A 20973-nucleotide genomic window follows, 5' to 3' on the forward strand; every position below is an offset into this window, starting at 1 on the left:
GGTTCCAGAGGAAGTCAAGCAGCCTTAAGTTCAGGATACAAACCAATCGTAAGAACATGGGAGATGCAGTCAGAAAATAAATAAGAAACAACTGAGTCAATGTGAACACAACATACTAGATCGCAGCAGTGGAGTCAGCACCACATGCAGAGAAGTTGCAAGAAGGCTTGAGAAGGTATGGCAGAACAGAGACTGCTCATGAGCCCATGTCAACTTATGAGGGAGTAGGGACCTCGCAATGGAACAACAGAATCACAGAATCATTGAGATTGGAAGGGACTTCTTGATATCGTCTGGTCTAAATCCCCTGCTCAAAGCACAGCCAAATACAACCAGTGGCCCAGGACCATGGCTGTTGTCTTTTGGCCGTCTCCAAGGATGGAGACTTCACAACCTGTCTGGGCAATCTCTGCCAGTACTTGATCACTCACATAGTACTCTCACATAGTTGAGAAGTGCTTCCTGATATTCAGAGGGAATGGTGTTTCAGTTTGAGCCCATCACCACTTGCCCTGTCACAAGGCATTACTGAGAAGCACTGTCTCACTCTCCTTCATTCACCTGCCCTCAGGTATTTATACATACAGATAAAATCCACTTGTGGCTTTTCTTCTCCAGGCCGAACAGAACCACCTGCTCAACCTCTCTTTGTATGAAAGACGGACCATTTTCTAGCACTTGTGGGACTTGTTTGCTTAGGTGATCCCTAACCATAAGGTAGGTCTTCCTTGCTCAAGTCTTCTGCCTGGTCTTAGTAGCTTTGAATTGCTGAGGCCGGTCTTACTGGTAAAGACTGAAGCAATGTTTTTCAGGCAATTTGTCAACAAGTCACCAGCAACATTCAGCAGCTAGTTGGCATTTTCCCTCGTCTTCCTTTTTCTGTCTAGGCACTTACACAATCCTTTCTTGTCACCCTTCACATTTCATACCAGATTCAACTCCAGGTCAGCCTTGATTTTCTAATCCTAGCCCTGCAACACCAGACGGCAGCTCCTGGGTCACCCGCCTTTGGATGTCCTTCTTCTACACCTCACTTCTTTGCTGAGTTTAGTTAGGGGCCCCATACTCATCCATGCTGGCCTCCCACTGCCTTTGTTTGATTAATCTTTGTTCTATTCCTTCAACTTCAGCTTATGTGTAAACATTTGCTTCTTCTTCAGGCCTCTTGATGGGTATACCTTCATTACCACGAGCTGCATTGTCTAAAGCCAATGCCTAGCCAAATGATGAGATTCTTCTGATGTCATATAGATATTCAGCTCTCCAACACAGTAGATCTTTGATCAGCCAATTGTGGCATTTGCCTGTGTTTAATGTAAGCAGAGCAGATGGAAAAAACAAAAGGAAGGAGCAGTAGCTAAGTCTCCTCTCTTACCCTATTCACCCATTTAAAGCCTTGCTGCACAACATGATATGTTTCAACACCTGCAGTGATAAATAGTAGCACAACCCAGGAACAAACACTTGGTGGTGTTTATCCTCAAGTGTTCCTTGGTCACACTGCAGCCCACAATAGCATTCGTTAACAAATGTTAGAACATAGTTACAAATTGCAGCAAACACAAATGCTCCGTCAGTGTTATTGCATATTTCATTAATGATGATCCTTCACATTTCAGCAACAGCCATTCAAGGATCTGAAAACATTTATAAGACTCCGAGCCAAGTGTCACGCTCCATGTGTGAGCCAGATGTTCACAACATCATTTTACAAATGAGAGAATGAGGTTCACAGAACTGACTCCAGATCCGTTTCCTCCCACTGAGCAATCCACTGCCCATCAACTAGTCATGGGGGAATTATCCAATTCATGACAAGGCAGGATAGCATTATGGTCTTTTTGTTTCCTTGCACTGTCTCTATTCCCCTGTTCCCTATCTTGTGTTTAGATTCTAGGCCCAGAGGGGTACCTCCGAATGTGCCCACTGCAGCACAGCATGGCACAGAGATGCAACTTAGCATTACTCAGTATGTCAGTGTAAGCAGGAGGGGCACCAGAAGCTGGCTAACAGAGAGTTCTTCAAGATCTCCAGCAGATCTCTACGTAAGTGAAGTAACGCTCCTTGCAGAGCAAAGCTGGTTCACTTGCAGAAGCAGCAGAGCCAACTGAGTTCACCATCTTTCTCATTGCATCCTCTGTCCCCAAAGCACTCAGAGCTTGCACTTATCAGGGCCCTAGCTCCTTTCAAAACCTTGCACTTCCAAGACCCAAAAGGAGAGACAAGAAAGCAATTCTCACTTAGCAAGATGACCATAGGAATGTTCACCTCCTTCACCCCCACGAATTCCTGGCTGAGCTGGATGAGAGGTTTCCTTTCACCTAGAGAAACATCTGTCCTTATGCAGCATCTCTCCCAAACTCCTCCTGCCAAACCACTCTCCCAGCTGTGTCACTGCATCATGTTGCTGTTCACAAGAAGAGAAAAAAACTACACGCTGCTCCCTCTAGTGACAGCCTGAGTAGTTAGGCAGCCTGCCCTCACAGCTGTGATGCAACACTTGGTTTTAGGCTCAACAGACAGCATTTTCACACAGGACCCAATGAAGTTAACTCTCCTCCATGTGCAGGCTTTCTCTCACACCTTTGGCCAAACTGAACCTATCCGACCTGCTCTCGGAGTCTGCTGCTCTGCAAGAACAAGTCTCATCCAGCTTAAGAGCTGCTAACAGGATTTGTGGAGCTTTACCAATCCCTCATTCAGATCTGGTCTGAGCTGAGAGTGACCTCAGGGTAAAAGCACCCGGAGCCTTGGTCACCTGAGCAGGGTCATCACAAGTCCGCTCTGCAATTGGCACTAATTGACCAAACAAAAGCAAGTACAAGAACCAAAAACAGCTACACAACAGAACAGCTGCAGCTCAGATGGATATTACAGCTCCCACAGTCATTCCAAGGACAACAGAAGGTTGTTCCTCTCAGGTCTAGCTAGAATCAAAAGTGAATATTACGGCTTTGTGGCTAAAAGCAAACTGCACTGGGCAAAGAAAACAAGAGAGGCTGAAGTTAACATAACCATTGCCTTTCTGCTTATTCTAAACCATAAACTAGCACAGATGGAGACCCAAGGCTGCAGCTCAGCAGAAGAACCATGTATGGTGAGAACCACCTCACTTCTGCCCAGACTGATACACACAGCATAACAGCATGTGACACACCAGGACACCAGATGCCCCAGAGCAGTGCCAGCGGGACAACAGAACGCAGCGACTCCCGGCAGAACCCATGCGATGCGGTCACTCCATCCAGACACCAACAGCACGTTGCCTCCCAGTGAGACCCATGCAGTGCAATGACCCTGAGCGTGGCAGGGCCAGGGCTCTGGCATAGATTTCTGGTGCACCTCGTGGGAAGTACCCCATGGCAGAGGGCAGGTGTGACACACCAGATCAGTGAACAGGGCTGGAGTACTCCAACAGCCTCCCTATCCCGTCCCCCTCCCTGCGCAGTGCTCCCCGTCCAGGAGACTGCTGGCAGAGGCGGGGTGCAGGGCTTGGTCAGGCTGTGTGGCTGGGGGCAGGGACACCATAGCAGGGCTCCCAGTGCCACCTAGCGGGGGACAGGGGACGCTCAGGGGTCACCCATCCCTGCACTGAGTGCTGATGGGTGCAACAGACCTGCCCCAGCCAGGCCAGCCTCTATCGCCCTGCACCTGCAGCACCTAGAAAACTTTCCAGCTGCTGTAATAAGGAAATGTTTCAAGAAAGGCCCCAAATTATTACATCTTCGGAGGCACACACTGGTCGATGGCTACCTGCAAACTATCCCTCATCTGTGTACGTTAACACATACAGTCATGCACATACAAGAATGCAGCACAGACATGAGAGCCAAAGAAAACACTGGCACAGCAAGCAGCTTGTTTGACCACCTAAGTTTTATTTTGTAGGATCTCTGCCCAGAAAACAAGATCAGAGGTTCTGGCAGGTAGAAATAGTAGCTGGGGCTATAAAGGTGCAGTACAAAGCTGTGTGAAGGTTTATACATGGGAAGGCTCAAAATAAGTAACAAACACAATTTAAGATCTGCTGGGGGAGGGTGGGATTTGCAATCCTGGTGCACATGAACGCAATCTTTCCTTCCATCTCTCCACTCAGCAGGCGACAGTCAATCTCTTAAGCTGCATCTCCATTCATCTACAGATGTTTAATCACTTGTCATCTTCTTCCATTCCATCTGCATTGTCAGTCTCTTCTTTACTGTTGTCCTGAAAACAATCCCTAGGATATTAAAGAGAAAACCATGACACCTTGTGGAACAGATGGAGGCTTCTCCAGATAAAGGCATCCTCATGAATAGCAGTGTGTGACCCAGCAGCTCTGCCCAACATAGCACAGCCTAGGCAGTTAAAACAAACTAAATGAGGCCTAAGAAAAAACCCTTCAGATTGTCAGTAGATGCCCCAAGTTCATCTACTGATCAAATGAAGCCCCTCTTCACTCAGAGGATCAGCTACCAGATTTTTTGTTGGCCTTAATCATGATTAAGCTGAGCCAGAGAACTCAAATCCCTGCAAAAATTAAATCAGCTGCAAGATGCTCTATTATCCTCATGACCCATCCTGAGATCAAGGCAATGGATAGGACTAGAAAATCAAGCTCATCACATTGATGATCTTGGCTAGGCTGGATCCCAAAGAGAACTGCAGTAATATATGAGATAAGTCTAGAAATGGGGAGATAGGAGATACAATCTAAAAAGACAACCACTGAGCTCAAGGCAACAGGAGGGAAAGCGCAACCAAAAAGTCCTGCCCGTCACTAAGAAGGCTCTTGGTACAAGGCAGGGCTTGGGTGAGCACATAGGTTGAGCATATCTCTTCAGCCAGGAACCCAGCACTAAGCCAGGACAGCAGATAAGCAGCTCAGATGCGCCCAGAAAGGCCACACTCAGCCAGGTCCCTGCTTCCTAGGACAGCCCCTGTGCACCTACAGCAAAAAGCCTTCGAGATCCCAATGAAACACCAGCTGGTTCCCAAGCACTGAAACTGGAGGCTGTCCTCTTCCTATGAACTCACCTCCTCAGCTCTCACAAGTGCCAGCTGCTAGCCTGCTGCCTATGTCAAAAGCAGAATAATTTGAGATTGGAGAAGTCAAGCAGACTATGGTGATCCAAGAACTGCCCTTTCTTCCTGGGGCAGCAAAGCCTGAAAGAAAGGAAAAAGATGGGGCCAAACATCAGTCTCAAGGCTGAACTTCTCCAGCCAATTAGATCAGATCGTTGTTTTAAGAACACTTACATGAGAGCAAGAATGGCTTGGGAACTGCTCAGGAGAGCCTTGGCTAGGTTGCCTTCAGGTCACCAAGCACACACGGGGCAGCAGAAGCAGCTTCATATTCTTGGCTGTCAGATTTTGGTGGCAAAACTGAAAAATGTGGTAAAAGACATTTTCATTTTGCAAATGTTGCCAGCCTGTTGGGACACGCCAGTGGTGATGAGCTGCAGAGAGGGAAGGCAGCAAGGAAAGCTGGGTCGGGGCACAGGGAGATGGCCAGGACGTGATCAGAAAGAAAAGAGGCTGAAAGAGGAGACATGAACAGAGCAGGGTGACACCAATACTAGGAAAGGGAAAAAGAGGACTAGAGAAAGGTGTTATTGGAGGGAGAGGATTATCGGCTCCTAGAAGAGGCCAGGGAGAGTAAGACCCATCAGATAGTGAACAGTTCAAACAGAATCACAGTAATCAAGACCTCGGTGGTGCATGGCCTTTCCCCAAGGCAGAAAGAATAATGTGAAATATATGAGGCCAGTTGGCCACCTGCGTTACACGCTCAGGCCAGCCCTGCGTGCCTCAGTGAAAAGCACCAGGGGTTGGCCTAACCTTGCTTCAATGTGACAGGTGATAGCTGCATAAAAAAGGCTTCCTCAGAAGGACAGTCATCATCAGGAGATGATGGTGGGTGTAGATGTAGATATGGTACTTAGGGACATGGTTCAAGTGGGTGATATTGGTGGTAGGTGGTCAGTTGGACTAGATATCTCAGAGGTCTTTTCCAACCCTAGTGATTCTATGATTCTGTTCTATGATTCCAAATCCCAATGAGGTTATTAGCACCTGCCATCAGGTTCTAGATGGACTTTAAGGGAAATGAAACAGGTTACCTAAGCATGACTCAAGAGGAGAGGGATTTTCCTTCCTGGCAGACAGTGGTTCTTCTTCTGGGGTCAATAGGTTGGTCTAAATCCCAAGCCCTACACTGAAACAAGCTTCAGGTCTCAAACTGAACCTCTCCACGGAAACTGAGGCCTACTTGCCCAAGCAGTCCAGGGCAATGCTCATCGGGGAGGCAAGAGCCATAGCTGGGATGTCCAGGAAAGAGGGCTTGAGCACGTATCTCTGTTCCCAGCTGTGCTCCCACTGAGCTCCCTCTGTGTGTGCCTACACTGCCCACAGCTCTGTCTTGCTTTCAGGTCCTCACTATCTTTCCATACCAGAGGTACAGGTTTTTTGCCCATGGGCTCTTGTTTGACGGAGATCAGTTCAGCCTCTAATGGTTGACAGATCATGAACAAGTTAGATCATGCTTGGCCGCCACACCTCTTCGGGATCATAGGAATCTGGCACTGCTGAAACCCCAGCAACTGCCAACAGTGTCTCAGAGCACAGCATGGGGCTCAGAGCAGACCTGAGCCAAAGATTACAGAGCGGAAGTGCTCATCCCCAAGCACTGGGAACTTTGCTATGTAGTGTGGAAGACAGAGACAGCTCACAGGAAAAAAAAGCCCTTGGTAGCTTCAGATCTGATCCCACCTGCTGAAGGCTGTTCCTCAGCACAACCCTGTGCTGGAAGTCATAACTGCCCTGCAAAGCATAACTGCGCTGCTCAAGAGGGTCCAACTCATTGAGACTCCTGCCTTCCAACAGGGAGCGAGAAATCCCTACGTAACATGTCCATAAAGGATGGCAGGGTTTCTCAGAAAGCTTTTTAGGTAGAAGTTGCACATAAATATCTCCAAGTTTAATGTTCCCTTCTAACCAGCATGCTGAAATTAAGGAGTGTGTAAGGCAAGGCCATCCCACATTTCTCCCTGCAGTGCTGGGAACCTGCAGACAGCAGCACCTGAGGCTGGTGTCCTCCAGATCACATCTCCAGAGGATTCCAGTGGACAACTCTTAATTTATGCTTTCTACATAGTGTTCACCAGGCAAAATGCATTGATGCTGTCATTTACATTACCTCCATACCTCTTCGCTCTTCAAACTGGAGAAGCACTAATGTTTGACTGTGTCTCAGCACAAACACAGCTGACAGTATTTTATTCCTATATGTCGAAAGCTGAAGACCCACCACAAGGCAGGCCCCAGCTCACTGCTTTCTGAGAATGAAGGGAAAGAAAAATAAACAATTCAGCTTGAGCTGTATTCTTCTGAGCATCAGTCATTGCCTGTAATTAACTGGGTCTCTAAAATACACAAGAAACTAAGAAAAACAACAGCCACAAGCTAAGATGACTGCACTGATTTCAGAAAGCTTTTATCTCTTTGAAATGAATAAATAACTCTAATGTAACTACTTACAGCACTTCTTTATCAGCAGTCTGTGCATTAAACTCTCTTTCCAGACTGTGATACAGCTCTCAGTAAACGTGCTGATGGAAAACCACAGCCACAAAAAACCCTTCTAAGAGCCTTCCACACCATCTCTTCTTCTACAGCAAAGCTTTCTACAAGCTTCACCATCTCTGCATGCAGTCCATGAGTATCTCAGCCCATATCTCACCACAGAAAGCACAAGGACCGCATTTTAAAGGTCAGACAAGATGTCAAAAGCTGAGAGGATATTCCCTAAATCCCTCACACATCTTGATGTTGAAAAGAAACCCAGAGTGTTCAAATTCACCTTTCTCAGAAGCATGGCAGACTCACTTTGTAACCAATGTGGTGCTGGTCGTCTTTAGATGTCTACCCACAGAGTCAGAATCTAGTGATTTCACGTGTTACTGGCCTCTGACTGCAGGAAAATGCACACAATTAACAGGCTATTTCTGCACTATCGGCCCTTTTCAGAGAAGGAAGCTGGCTGTTTCATATCGGGCAGCCCATACTGCCACCACTTAATCAGGCTGAGATTTAAGGAAGCCCGCTGTGAGATGACACAGATTGCTTCCTCCCTCGGGAGCTGGCAAGCACCACGGTCAGTGTGTGACTGGCAACCTCCGCAAAATGAGCCCCGCTACGCCCAGCAGCTGGGTCCCATGCTTCCTCTTCTGCAGGCACTCAGTCCCTGCAGACCTGGGCTGGCATCAAGATGTTCCATGTGCTCAGACATCCCACATGCTGATCCCCTCTTTGTCCCTCAGGACAACTGCATAGGAAAAGTCAGCGATGACAGAGGGAATGTGTTCACACAACTGTTTAGCCTCCCGTGTCAGCCCAGTAGACAGAGCCTTGTCTAGGTGTGGATGAAACCATCTGCTCAGTGTCTGGCAGCAGGAAGGCTGCTGCTCCCTTCTGCCTGCACCCAGGCAGTTCCCAGATGGGCTGTGGCAGGGCTGGAGCAGGGCAGTTCTGTCAGAGGAGGGCTGCCAGCAGGGTGGGGAAGGGAGGGTGGAGCCCATTCCCCAGGACAGCATTGAAACTGGGCACCAGGATCAGGCCAGGCAGTTCCAGACAGCTGAGACTTTCTGACCCCACTCCTCCCAGCCCTCTGTAAAAGAACTAGCTGGTGTTGAGATGTGAAAATGGAGAATGCAGAACCCCTAGTCACACCTATCTTCAGACTACATCCCATCCTAGAGGGAGAGATAGGGCGTTCCAGGCTTCAGTCTCATTAGCCCTGTCACTCCATAACTCAGGGCATTGCCAGTCTGCCTGGCAGCTCCTGCCCTTGGGCCCCAGTCCCAAAGCTCAGCTCATGCCTGGGAAACACTTTGCCCAGATCAGAACTGCTGTTACTTCATGCCCGAAGTCTCTGCTAACAGGCCAGATCCTCAGGTTATACATATCGCTTTGCACAAACACTGCAACTATGACAATCCATAAGAATGTCTTCGCCAGCCTCCCCTGCCCAGGGTCTGCTCCAGGATATACCACTACACTGCATGCCAAAATGCTGCAGCTTGTTCCAGGCAAATGTGTAGGAACTTTGGGTACAGCTGTCCAGATGCTCTTCCAGATCCATTTTGCAGATTAACTGTCCCCTTGAACAAGAGTTTAGGGAGGAATCTTTCATCTTCAGGGAGATGTTGAATGGCATGCAAAACCTCCCAGCAGCTCCCACATAACTGATTCCAGAGGAAAAGCACATCTGCTAAGATGCACTGCCTTTCCTGGTCTCTCCAGACATGTCCTCATCTCAGGGCACAACTCATTACTTCTCCCAATCAGTCTGAATACTCCAAGATCTCTTGTAATTCCCAGCACTTGTGTTCATGCAGGAGGATACAGCCAGCTTTAAACAGAGTTCCTTCTCTCCTAGCAGCTTAAAGCACAAAGGTGAAAGTGGGGATCAGGAGGGCTTTCAGGACTGGTCTGCAAATTGTGAAATGGAAGTGGTGGCACTGTGGCAGAGCCCTCACAAGCCTCCAGGCCTGCATCCAGACCCACTGCTGTTAGAACGTATTTGAGCACTGGCTAGGCACTCATCAGCATCCCTGCATAATCTGTCTCTGCAGCCTGGCAATCAAGACACATCAAATCACTTTGTATAGCACAAGGAATCAAAAGGAAGTTACACGAAGCCCTTGAAAACGCTGCACTGTGAGACATACCCCTCACTGACTTCCCTACTCCCAGAAAACAAGCCCATGGAATATTCTTGGGAGCCACACATAGAGCAGAAATCAATTTTAGAGTGAAAGTTTCAGCAGCTTTCCCTAAAGACATTGCTTATGATTATTAAAAATATGTTTGGGGTGTGCACGTGGGTAGCTACACAGTCAAAACTGCAGAGAGCAGAGAGAACCTTTCTTCATTTCTGAATTTCCCCTGATTTCCCCATATCAACTGTGCTATTAGAAACAGATGTAAGGGAATGCATTATTATTTCTAGATATGATTTTAACCTGAGAGTCCTTTTCAACACAAAGTGGTACTGTGTTACAGCTGAGCACCTTTTGCAGGTAGATTGCTCCATACTTTAGAAAAGCAAGCTGCAGCTGATGTGCATCATGTCATGGTTGCCATTAATGACAGGTGCTGCCTATTAACCTTGATTAAATCACAGGTGACACTAATCACTTAATGTGTCCTTAATTAGGACCTGAGAAAGTTTTAGGCATAGAAATAAACCATATGGCTGAACTTGAGTCACTAGCCTTCATCCTCTTTACCTTGATTTCCCCTTCACAGTTTTCCAAGCATCTGAAGAGAAGCCATGCCAGGCTCACACCAGCAGCAGCACAGAGCCTTGTGGTTTCCTCCCCATGCCTGAGCTGCTGCCAGGTCTCTCCTGTCCCACTTTCCCCTGACTGGAAATGGCTACGCAGGAGCAACAGCCTCAGAGACTCTGGGACTAATGCAGTTTTCTAGGACAGCATGTTCCAGTTGTGAGCTCCAACAAGCATACCGAATGCAATGGAGGGCCAGCTCCTGCTCAGGAGCAGCCTGCAGCACCACCAAAGTCAGCATTAGCCCAGGCTCTGTCCTGGCTACAGCAGAGCACTCCCCCTTCATGGCCTGCTGGCAGGCCTCAGGCCCTCCCAGGGATGCCCTCCTTCCTTCAGACCCTAAGGAATGGAAAATCTCTGCGGGCATCACCATGCAGAAGTCATCACATGAAAACCCTCCCACTCGCCTGGAGCTGATATGGCTGCAGGCTCCTGTAGGCCACAGAGGGTGGGATGGATCTGCAGCAGCCTCAGCCTTCATGAACTGCACCCAGCAGCCTTGTGCAAGGAGATGGAGAGTTCTCCCATTTTGGTCATAGTTCAGATGGACCTTTCCCAACACCCAGCATTTTCTGTGATGGGATTAGGAGAAAGGCATAGTTGGAGAAAAGCTCCTTCTGAGACACCACCCACAACTCCTGCCTTCCTGGAAAATATACCTGCATTCATTTGGGTTTCCTTTTTTGCTAGGTTACAAGCACCACCAGACAGTAAGCAGTGGCCACTACAGAAATGTTCCCCTAAGGTTCAACCTTTGCATCACCGACCACTGCAGGAGCCTTGCTGCTGCTGTTAGCTGGAATATCCCAAAGATGCAGCAATATCAATAAATCAAACTGCATGAGGGCAACGTGTGGTTGCACTCCTATGCTGCTGAAGATTCCCTGACACTGTTTTACCTAGGAAGAAAAAAAACTTACAGTTCAAGAGCTCCTTCTCTGTACATAACCACCCTGTGTCAGTGGCTGTCTTCGATAGCACAGATGCAGGCTGCATATGGGCATCTGTGACAGAGAATAGCCCTGTAGCAACACAACCAAGGAGTCAGGGCAGGAGATGTCCACACTCACTGGGACAGGAGAGCCAGGTCTTCTCCTTGCCCCACAGCACTGCACACCACGTGCTGCAGACACTCAACAGAGCTCTTTGTGAGAGAGAAACGAGAACTGCCTATTTGAGCAGCACAATTCCTGCTGCAGTTTGTTTTATCTCCATCAAATAAAGCATTAAACGATGAAGCAGTTCTAACAAAATGCAGGTCAGCCCAACCCTCACCTCTCCTCTGACAGCAGGAAAACAGCATCCAGCCAAAGCTAGCAGTTACATGGGCATCTGAATCCATACTCAGTAGAATGAGGCCTCAGGATCTGACAAGGCCAGTGACAACTTGCTGTGTCACCTTGGAGCTTTGTTAGAGGCTGTCTGTGCCAGACATAAGTCTTCAGAGAAGCCTACATGGAGAATCAAAAGCACTTTTGCACTGGTAAAGCACTTTTAGGTAAAAGATGCCCAGAAGTATGTTAGAGTAGCATCTAACATACTTCTCCCATTGCTTCTCCCAATCCTCCATAGAAGCCTTTGCTTCATGACCTTGAGGCAAGCCACTCCAAGACTCAGACTGCCTGGCTTTGCAGCCAAAGGAAAAAATGTTCCACCTGTGTCTCTCTCTATTCCCAAGATCTCACACACTTTGTCCATGGAGATACAGCTGTGTAAAAAACACACACCTTATGGCATGCCCCAGGTTCAGATCTGCCTCACCACTGTTTTTTAAGCAGCTGGGGCACTGTCAGTCCACACGGTTCCTCTGCTGCTCCACAGGGCTCTGCAGCAATGGCAGCACAGATGAAGACCTCATACACAGCCACCATCCACCAGATACCTGGCCTGTCTTCCTGCCAGCTCAAAGACCTGCTCAGCTAACTCATTGGCTGACCCTCCACCGTGATCATTTGGGGACTCATGTTGCTCCCCCACCATATCTCCATCTTCTCCCCTGCAGTCCTTTGGCTGCTGCAGCTTCACATGTGCTGTGACTGTCCTCTTCCTCCTGTCTTGTGATCTCCTCCCAATGTTGCTATCTGAAAAACTGCAGGATGCAGAGCAGGAACCCTCCCAGCATTAAGTGTGCAACACAGGACCAGCTCCAGGCAAAGCTCCAGCAAGAACCTGCCTGAGTTTTCTCTGCCAATGCCTCTGGGGATGGCAGCAATTGGATGTTTTTCACCTGACTGTAGATTCCTAGCCTTCCCCATTCTTATCTCTTATTGTACATGAGGAAAACTATGCTAATGCTGGTGCTCAGCAGTGGGGATGTGGGACATGCACCCTACTGCTTCTGACAGCTAGAAGCTTGGCTATGCATTACACAGCTGGAATAAAAACCCCTGGTACAGCCCAGCCGCATCCCCAATCCCCACCTGCAACACCACCAAGCCCTATGATTTCTGAGTGGGCAAGTCCTGCCAGACACCACGGGGGGCTCACAAACATCTCACTGACAGCCTGGGTGCTGAGTGGAAGGTGAAGGCAGGCTCTTTGCAGCAATCTGAGGGCAGCTGGAGGAGCTGTCAGCACCCCACCCACCCGCCAGATCCCAAGCTCCTTTGGCGAAGCCTGCCTGTGTTTTGCCAGGCACTGCTGCATCCTGGCATCCTTGAGGCTGTGAGATGAAACTGCTCCAGCAGCTCACCCCAGGTCCAGCAGGATGTCCTCCATAGCCATTAGCAACTAGAGTCAACACCAGTGCCAACACCAGTGTCATTCATCAGCCTGCACCTCTTGTCCCAGCAAGTCAAGGGGAACAGACAATGTCTTTGCCACTAAAAGTTGACAACATGGTGGATCAGAGCCTGGTTGTCATGCATGTGGCTTTAGCACGCTCGGCTAGCACTGAGGACCCAGCTGACCAGCCAGGAGAGATGATGCTGTGCAACAAAGTCCTGGGACAACAGATTCTGAGCTATCGCTGCTGGACGGTGGTCCCCAAAGCAGCTGTACAACAGTTAAACAACTGGAAGCAAGGAGAAACCTCAGGTCAGACATGCAAACAGGGATATTCTTTGGGTTCTCCATGCTGCTAACCCAAAATAGTGCTGGACTCTCCCAGGTTGGGGCTGGATTTCAAGCACACAGGAAAGATAATAAATGCTGGAACATGTTTACTCACGTTCCAGTGGGATGCGCTTTGCTGGTTCATATTCCCTGTCTCATCTCTGTTACCACACAATTTTTACAAGGAAACCAAGATTTGTGTATCCCACAGCTCTGGGAACTGGGGCTTTAAGAGAAACCCTTGTGAGCAGCCCTGCTGCCAATGCTGTAATTCCTCAGGTGCATTCCCAGGCAACAAGCCTCTCCATACAGCCCAGTGCCCCTGACCCAGGCCATGCTTATTTTGATTTCCTCCACCACCATAAATCCCTTCTAATTCCCTCTAAACCGCTCCTTGTCTCCATCAAAGCATGGCGTGCTCCCTGCCTCACCCAGTGGGGATAAGCAGCTCTGTGCAGCAGGAACCACAGGCAGAGCAAGGCTGACCTTGCTTATGGGCAGCCCTCACCTTCATCTCTGTGTCCCTGCACCGATTTTGTGGCTAACCTGAGCCCTTCATGAGCTGGAAGCGGGGCTGTGATGGAGGCTGCCATAGCCCCAGCCTCCCCTGCTCTCTCCAGCACCAGCAGCTCTTTTCCCCTCATCATGCTATCAACCAGAACTCCCAGATCCCTTTCTGAGGGGCTGCTCTCCCCCAGTCTGTACATATATCTAGGGCCACCTGGATTGTCTGTGGTGCAGAATCTGGGCCTGAGTGCCAGGTGCACATGTCAGGCTGGAGGCCAAACTATGCAGAAAGCCTCAGATTTGGTGATGGGTGCACAAAGCCCAAATCCTGGGTTAGAGCCAGGAGCTCAACTGCACCAAAAGGGTCACCAGTGATAGCTGGAGGAAGGCACCCACATCTCAGGAGTTGTGCAGCAATGGGGGAGTATTGGCCCTGACCCTGCACATCATGTGACACATCTGTTAACTAAGTGCACCATGTCTGTGCCATGCTGCACACCCAGCATGGCTGCCCTGCACTCCCTTGGCCACAGGACAGACTCAGCAGCTCACTGCAATGCAGGAACCTGCAGGCAGCACCCACTTGAAACGGGCAATCACACCACCTGCAGATCTGTGTGCCAGGCTAACAATGCAGAGAAAAGTTCTCATGAGAATGTCTTTTAGGGATAAAGTTGTTCTCTTGCAAGAAAACTGCACCATAGCTCAAATGAGCGAAAGGGAGAACTTCTCACCGGGGATGGGATCTGACCTACTCCATGGGAGAAACCCAGCCAGGCTCTGTCTGATGTTGTGCAAATGTGGGCTGCCCGGCATCTGAATGGATGTTAGATTTACTTGCTATCTGTGCTCCTCTTCTTATGCTGTCGTATTAAATAAGCTTTGTTATCAAACCAGTTGCGGTAGGGCCTTTCTTCATGAGACTCAGAAAGGGCCCTCAACTGGGCTGAGCAGGTCCCAGATGAGAGTGGAGTTATGAAGGATCAGAGAGGAGAGGAACAGCTGCATCCACCTACAGCTTCCCTACAGTGCTTTAAGGCTGTTAAGTCTTGTCCACAGGCTGTAGTAGAGACCTAGCCATATCCCACTGTGCGTTATAGTTGTCCACTGACAGTGCTAGTCAGAGCTTTCCCTGCTGCAGTAAAAACAGTCCTAAAAGGCTCCAGAATGAGCCTTCCCTCTCCCCTCGAGAGCTCAGAAAAACAAAGCAACTGCACATTATTGACCAGAAAACCTAAAAATAAAAATTAAAAAAATAGAACCTTACTCTGCCAGACTTTCTGATTGAGACTGCAGAGGAGAGAAGGAGGGTCCAGTGGAAATCCACAGCAAAGAAGTGATCTCAGGCTCCCCACACTTTATGAGGCCAGTGCTGCATCATTGGTCCTGACTGTGACAAAAAGGCCTTGAACCTCCCCAGAAAGATCGATCTGAGACCTGAATGACTAAAATCCTACCTGCTACCTGGCAAGAGGCTCATGTGCTGAGTGAAGAGGAGCAGATCTCATGCAAAAGGTGAGGCATGCAGCAGGAGACGCAGCGATGACCTGGCATTCTTCCACCACCCACCCAGTGGGGTGAAAGTTCCCTGGGATGGACTAGGAAACACGCTGGGGTGACCTACAGTGGGTCACTCAGAAAGGAGAGGTACTACAGAGAGCCTCAGACCAGCACACAGTCAGAGAGGAGAGTGCTTTGCAGCTTTGCAGACCTAAAATGATGCTCCACCTCCCTCCTTTTCTCTCCATGACAGTGTGCGACTCGGGATTGCATTGGGGCATTTGCTGTAACAAGTTCAGCTCTAGCAATTCAAGTTAGAGCTCATCTCAGCTATCTGCCTAATTTTTCTGTAATTTAGTCCAACAACTCATGGTAACTATTAAGGACCTTGTGCCTGAGCATGTTGCTGCTCTCAGATCTCAGCAGTCACAACCGCTCTGCTGACAAGCAGCCCCGGCTCCCCGAAGCGTCTGTCATCTTATTAGCAGAGCCTCCACTTGGGATTTATTTTCCATCCAGAATTTAAGCTGAATTTATGTATTAACTAAAGACTATTTGTGCCAAAAATAAGTGGAATGCCACTTGCTCAGCAACACAGGCCTTACAAGAGACCACGTGGCACAGCCAGCACACCCAATCACAACCCCAGAGAGGCTTTTTATAGACACCTACGTCTGATGGAGTGCAAGTGATGCTTGGCTTGCTGCAAGCTTTGCTCTGCAAGCATCCAATTGCAGAGGGAGGGTGGGGGATATCCCCCCATCCATGGGCAGGGGACATGGGTCCCTCCTGCTCCTTGCCAGCTGGATAAGGAGCCAGGTGGGACTTGTTTAGGGAAAGGTAGCAGCAGAGCTTCCCCATTTCCCTGCCATAAACACGTGTGTGCGGCATGCAGCTCCTGATATAGGGAAAACACACTGCTGAGCTTCTGAGTGCAATATGTCAACATAAAGAGTCCTCCACTTCCCTCTGAACAAGGCTGCTGGAGCAAAAAAGGTCACCCAGCACTGTTCAGCTCCAGCTCACAGTGGCTTCTCTCTTTCTCCCATTCTCCCCAGTGTGCTTTCCTTTGTGTAGGTCCCCTGTATTGAGCAGGCTCAGCTGCCAGCAGTGACCCTGCTGTGACTGAAGGCTTCTCCAAGGACCCTGAGCAACCTCTGCTGTGAGGGACACAACACCCCAGAAGCAGTAGCACTGCCATTGCCAGCAGTCCCACTGAGCTCACACTGCAGAAGCGGGTGCACAAAGGGTCACTGGCACTGGGGGGAAGTTCTCACATACAACATAACCAGCCACTGGCCTGGCATGATCTTCCAGTGCACCCTTCCAGTGCATCTTGCTGCAGGCTTGGTGTTTGCTCTCATCTGGAATCTCTCCTGCAATGCTACAAGGCAGCAAGGCAGCATGTCCACTCTGCAGCCATCTGGCAGCTGCTCTCTGTCCTCCCCCTGCATCACTGGCCTGCACTGGAAGTCAGACAGGGAACAGCAGGACTGCCAGCATCAAGCCCAGCACCAGGCCTCTCCCGACACAGCAACTCTGAGATACAATCCAGTTTGAAAATAGCAAAGAGCTGTTCCTCACACTACCCCAGCCCCCTTTTCTATGGGGAGAGTCAAGACCACCACACCGCAGTGCCCAGCAGAGCCTTCAGGCCCCAGCTCTGCTCTCCACAGCCACATCCCCTGATGTACACCCACTGAGAGCACCTGAAAAGCAGAAGTCTTGGCAGTGCCTGGGATGGGCTGCAGGTAGCGGCTCAGAGAAGCAAAGTCAGGCCATGTGTGTTACAGGAGCACCTGGGGCTGGGCTTCCTGGGACTTTGGTCTGACTCCTGGAGGGGCGGGAGGATGCTGACAGAGGCTCCTGGGCTCCTACCTGTCCTAGCTGCCTCAGGGAAGGACAGACAGGGCCGCAGGAGGGAGGGACAAGACCTATGGGGAGCAGGAGAGGAGAGAGCAAGCAGTGAGCTTATCATGGGTGATAGAACCTCGAGGACTCAGTTACATGGCTGCACAAGAGCCCATGCATATGTCCTCGTGCACCACTTTGACAGCACTGGAGATAACTCATGAAGCTGAACGTGAAATAGGGAACACAGAACCAGAGCCTGAGGTCAGAGTGGATGGGTCGTGCTTAGGTACAGCTCTCGTCTGCACTCTGGAGGCAGACACAAGGCTGCTTGACTCCAGTGTTCCTCTTTAATGGGGAAACCTCCACTGAATTCACCAGCAGGGAGATGGGAAAAAGAAATCAGAGTGCTGACATCATCTGCCTGCTTGGCCAAGGGTTTGTGGCACCCTGTAACATGGCATTAACACACAACCCCAGACCCCTGGGCAAACCAGGCCAGTCCACCTATCTACCAAGGCTCCAGGCCTTCAACATCCAGCAAGTGAGAATCACATGGACAATGGGTCCTTGACTGACCACAAAGAATCAGAGACAAGGACTCATTGAGGATGGCAGGGACTTCTGAGTCCATCTGCTCCAATGCCCACTAAAGCAGGGACACCCAGAGCAAGTGCCCAGGGTCACATTCTGGTGGCTTTTGAAGTAGGAGACTCCACATTTAGTGCCACCGGACAACCTCCCATTCGTACTTATGCAGAAAGTCAATTCAAGGAAATCTCCTCCAAGAACAGGTCTAAACAACAAAAAAAATCATTGAAACACCTTCACATTTTCAGAGTGCAGCCTCAGAGAACACTGCAGAGAAAGGAATGAAAGTCATCGTTAAAAACATGTTAGGGTTTTCTTAGCTCATCTGCAATTATTGCTCTAAAAGCTGAGGATGTGTGATAGAGAAGAGAGATGTGGGAGGGAAAAGAGGAGAAGGGGAAAGGAGAAAGACAACAGCAGCATGGAAAGGAATTCAGCACTGCCAAGTGAAAGCCACACACAGAATTTATTTCCTTGCAGAAGGGTTTCCCATGTCATTCGTCACACCGAGGAGAAAAAAGATTATTTTGAAGAGCATCAACCATGAAAGTAAGACTTCAGGGAGGGGTTTTTCTGTCAGATACTGCAGCCAGGAGGTTACCTCATATGTGCCATTTCCCTACTGCACAAGATGAGTTCAGTCCATTATAAAACCATTCCTCATGCAATCCTGTTACCAGCCTGACTTGCTGGAAGGTGTCTGCAGCAAAGACCCCCACACCTCCAAGCCCCGCTTCTGGGCAGGTTTCTGCCCCAGGGACAGGGATGTTTTTTGCAGGCTTCAGGCATACCTCTTCCCATCCCTGGCACTGCAGAGCTGCTGGGCGGGAAATGAACAAGTGAGAGGGGTGGGAAACTCCCTGACAACAAGGTGACAGAAAGGGGCACTGAATTATGGGAGAGCTGATGGGACCCTCACTGAGCCCACCTTACACTGCAGCACCCACAGCCACACAGGTTAGCAGCTCTCTCCCTCCAGCTGCAGAGCTGCTCACAGCCACCTCCAGCCCTACCACAACCGCTCTTCAGGCTGGAAGGTTTCAGGTCACTGTTTCCCAACAGCACAATCACATCTGCCTATTTATCTCATTTATCATTTATCTCTGATCTGAGTTACCAGGCCCTCTCCTGGAGCTTTTAACATCCAGATCTGAGGTTTGATGCTCTCAGCAGCCAGTTTCAAAGCTCACCATGGATAGGCATTTTCTGTCCTCCTTGCTCAGAGAACCATCTGGAGCCTCATTCCTGCAGTGGCCACACTTATATTCACAGTTACTAGTTTGATTACAAGAATGCATGTGCTTTCTTGGCATATTCAGCTGTTTTCTCTACAGGTGTGTCAACACCACGGGCAGGATTTCTTCCACATCCCTGCACCTGTGCTGTCCTCGTGTGATGCTCTGAGCTCTGTGCTTTGCTCTGATGACACAGAGCAAAAGACACTGCAGCCCATGGTGCTCGGAAGGAAGGAGAGGCCAGAAACTGTCTATCCCGAGGCAGGAGGGCTCTGGATAAGCTGTCTCAGCACAGCCAGCAAGAGCCTTTTCTCTCACTGGGAAGGCTGCAGAAGTCAATTCACACACAAAACCATGCCTGTCTGTGTTTAGGCCACTTCCAGTAACATCTACTGATATGCAGCATCCCAGAGGGCTGGGAAACGGGCCTGGATGTCCACATGCAGGGTCAGCTCAAGACACACACACATACACAATGAACAAGGCAATCTGAATCATTCAGACTGCACAGCTGCTACAGATGTGCAGAATTTTGCAGGCATCAGGCAGGCTGGCCTCACCTAGATGTCCTTCGTTGCAACGCACACCACAAGGCTTCTCAGCTCTGCAGCAGCTTGGGAAACCCGCTCTCCACACGGTCACACAGTATCAAGTGCTCTCAGGGCCCTGCACTTGCTGCCAGCGCTCCCATCTAGTTCAGCAAAGGGAAAAGCAGCCTGGATGCCAAGAGCCTGCATGTCCCCACGCGAGGGACTGACAGCAACTGTCTCCTTGCACGTCACAGCTCCCCCGCACAGGACAGGGACAGCTGCAGAGCACAGACAGTTTTGGGGACTGCTGCTTTCTGTCTGAGATACTCAGAGCTAGGTTGCCACCCAAGGCCCCGAGCCTGGGCAGGTGGACAGACTGCCCCAACAGCCATCAGTGCCAGGGCAGCTTCTGCTGATGACCAGCAGCGATACACTGGTACATCACCCGGTATGTGGCCAGGCTCTGTCTGCTCTCTAGCAGAGCGTGCAAAGCAGCATCCTATCTGCCTGCCAGGCAGAGAATCACAGAGTGGAGATACTAAGCAGCTCTCGTACAGCCAGTGGCACAGATGGGAGGTGAACCCAGATCTCTACAAACAGCCCCTCTGCTGCATCCAGAGCACAAAGACCCAAACTCAACTCTGCCAGGTGCATCAGCAGAGCCATCCAGGCCCAGGAGCAAACCCATACAACAGCATCTGGCTTTCTGTGCTGCAGCCTCTGGACAGACTGACCACCAGCTAGAAATGAAGAGATGCTCTATGGAGCTCCTGCTCTGGAGCATGGCCCAGGCAATGGAGTTCAGTCTCCACAAAGGAATTTCTGATCATCAGAAGGCGAAATGCGTCACTGCCTCCTGCAGAGCACACCCATCATGAGGCTGCAGCCACAGCACTGCTCTATGCTCATATCATGCCTTTTCCCACCCTAACCCTCCCACACACAGACATGTTTGCTGTGAGCCTGTGCAAGCCTTTGGTCCCAGGAGTGCTCTGCAGCGAGGAACTGTGTGAGCCCACTCACCCCTGTAGGTGACCCTATGCCTGTTGCTTCCCATCACCCTACTTGTAGGCACAGAAAATTAATTTCTATTTTCTACCCAGATTATGTTATCCAGTGCCCAAAAACCTCAGAGCCTTCCCCAGTGTCTTACCCATATTTTATCCTCCCAAACCCACTAGACCACTCCCCCACTCTAGATTTATCCCTCTCTGGCTGCGATCCCACCTGGGCTCCAGAACATGGTCAGCTCCTACTGCATTTCCCATAGCCTGCAGCTGCAATTGCCCCTAAATGTCCAAAAAAGGACAGGGAGAGTCAATCTACAGATCCAGCCTCTCCTGTTCACCACAACAGGGAAAATAACCATCTTCCTCT

General features: G+C 49.8%; 1 long non-coding RNA gene across 1 annotated transcript; it reads right to left on the reverse strand.

Moving 5' to 3' along the window:
• Nucleotides 1-3869: 3869 nt before the first annotated feature.
• On the reverse strand, nucleotides 3870-20498 carry LOC104913219. The gene is made up of 3 exons (XR_795221.2): nucleotides 5239-20498; nucleotides 5017-5145; nucleotides 3870-4219 (listed from the first exon to the last, which is right to left on the reverse strand). It is a non-coding gene; the product is annotated as an uncharacterized LOC104913219 (long non-coding RNA).
• Between the last annotated feature and the right edge of the window lie 475 nt (nucleotides 20499-20973).

The sequence above is a fragment of the Meleagris gallopavo genome, chromosome 15, assembly GCF_000146605.3.
Source record: "Meleagris gallopavo isolate NT-WF06-2002-E0010 breed Aviagen turkey brand Nicholas breeding stock chromosome 15, Turkey_5.1, whole genome shotgun sequence".
NCBI classification, from domain to species: Eukaryota; Metazoa; Chordata; class Aves; order Galliformes; family Phasianidae; genus Meleagris; species Meleagris gallopavo.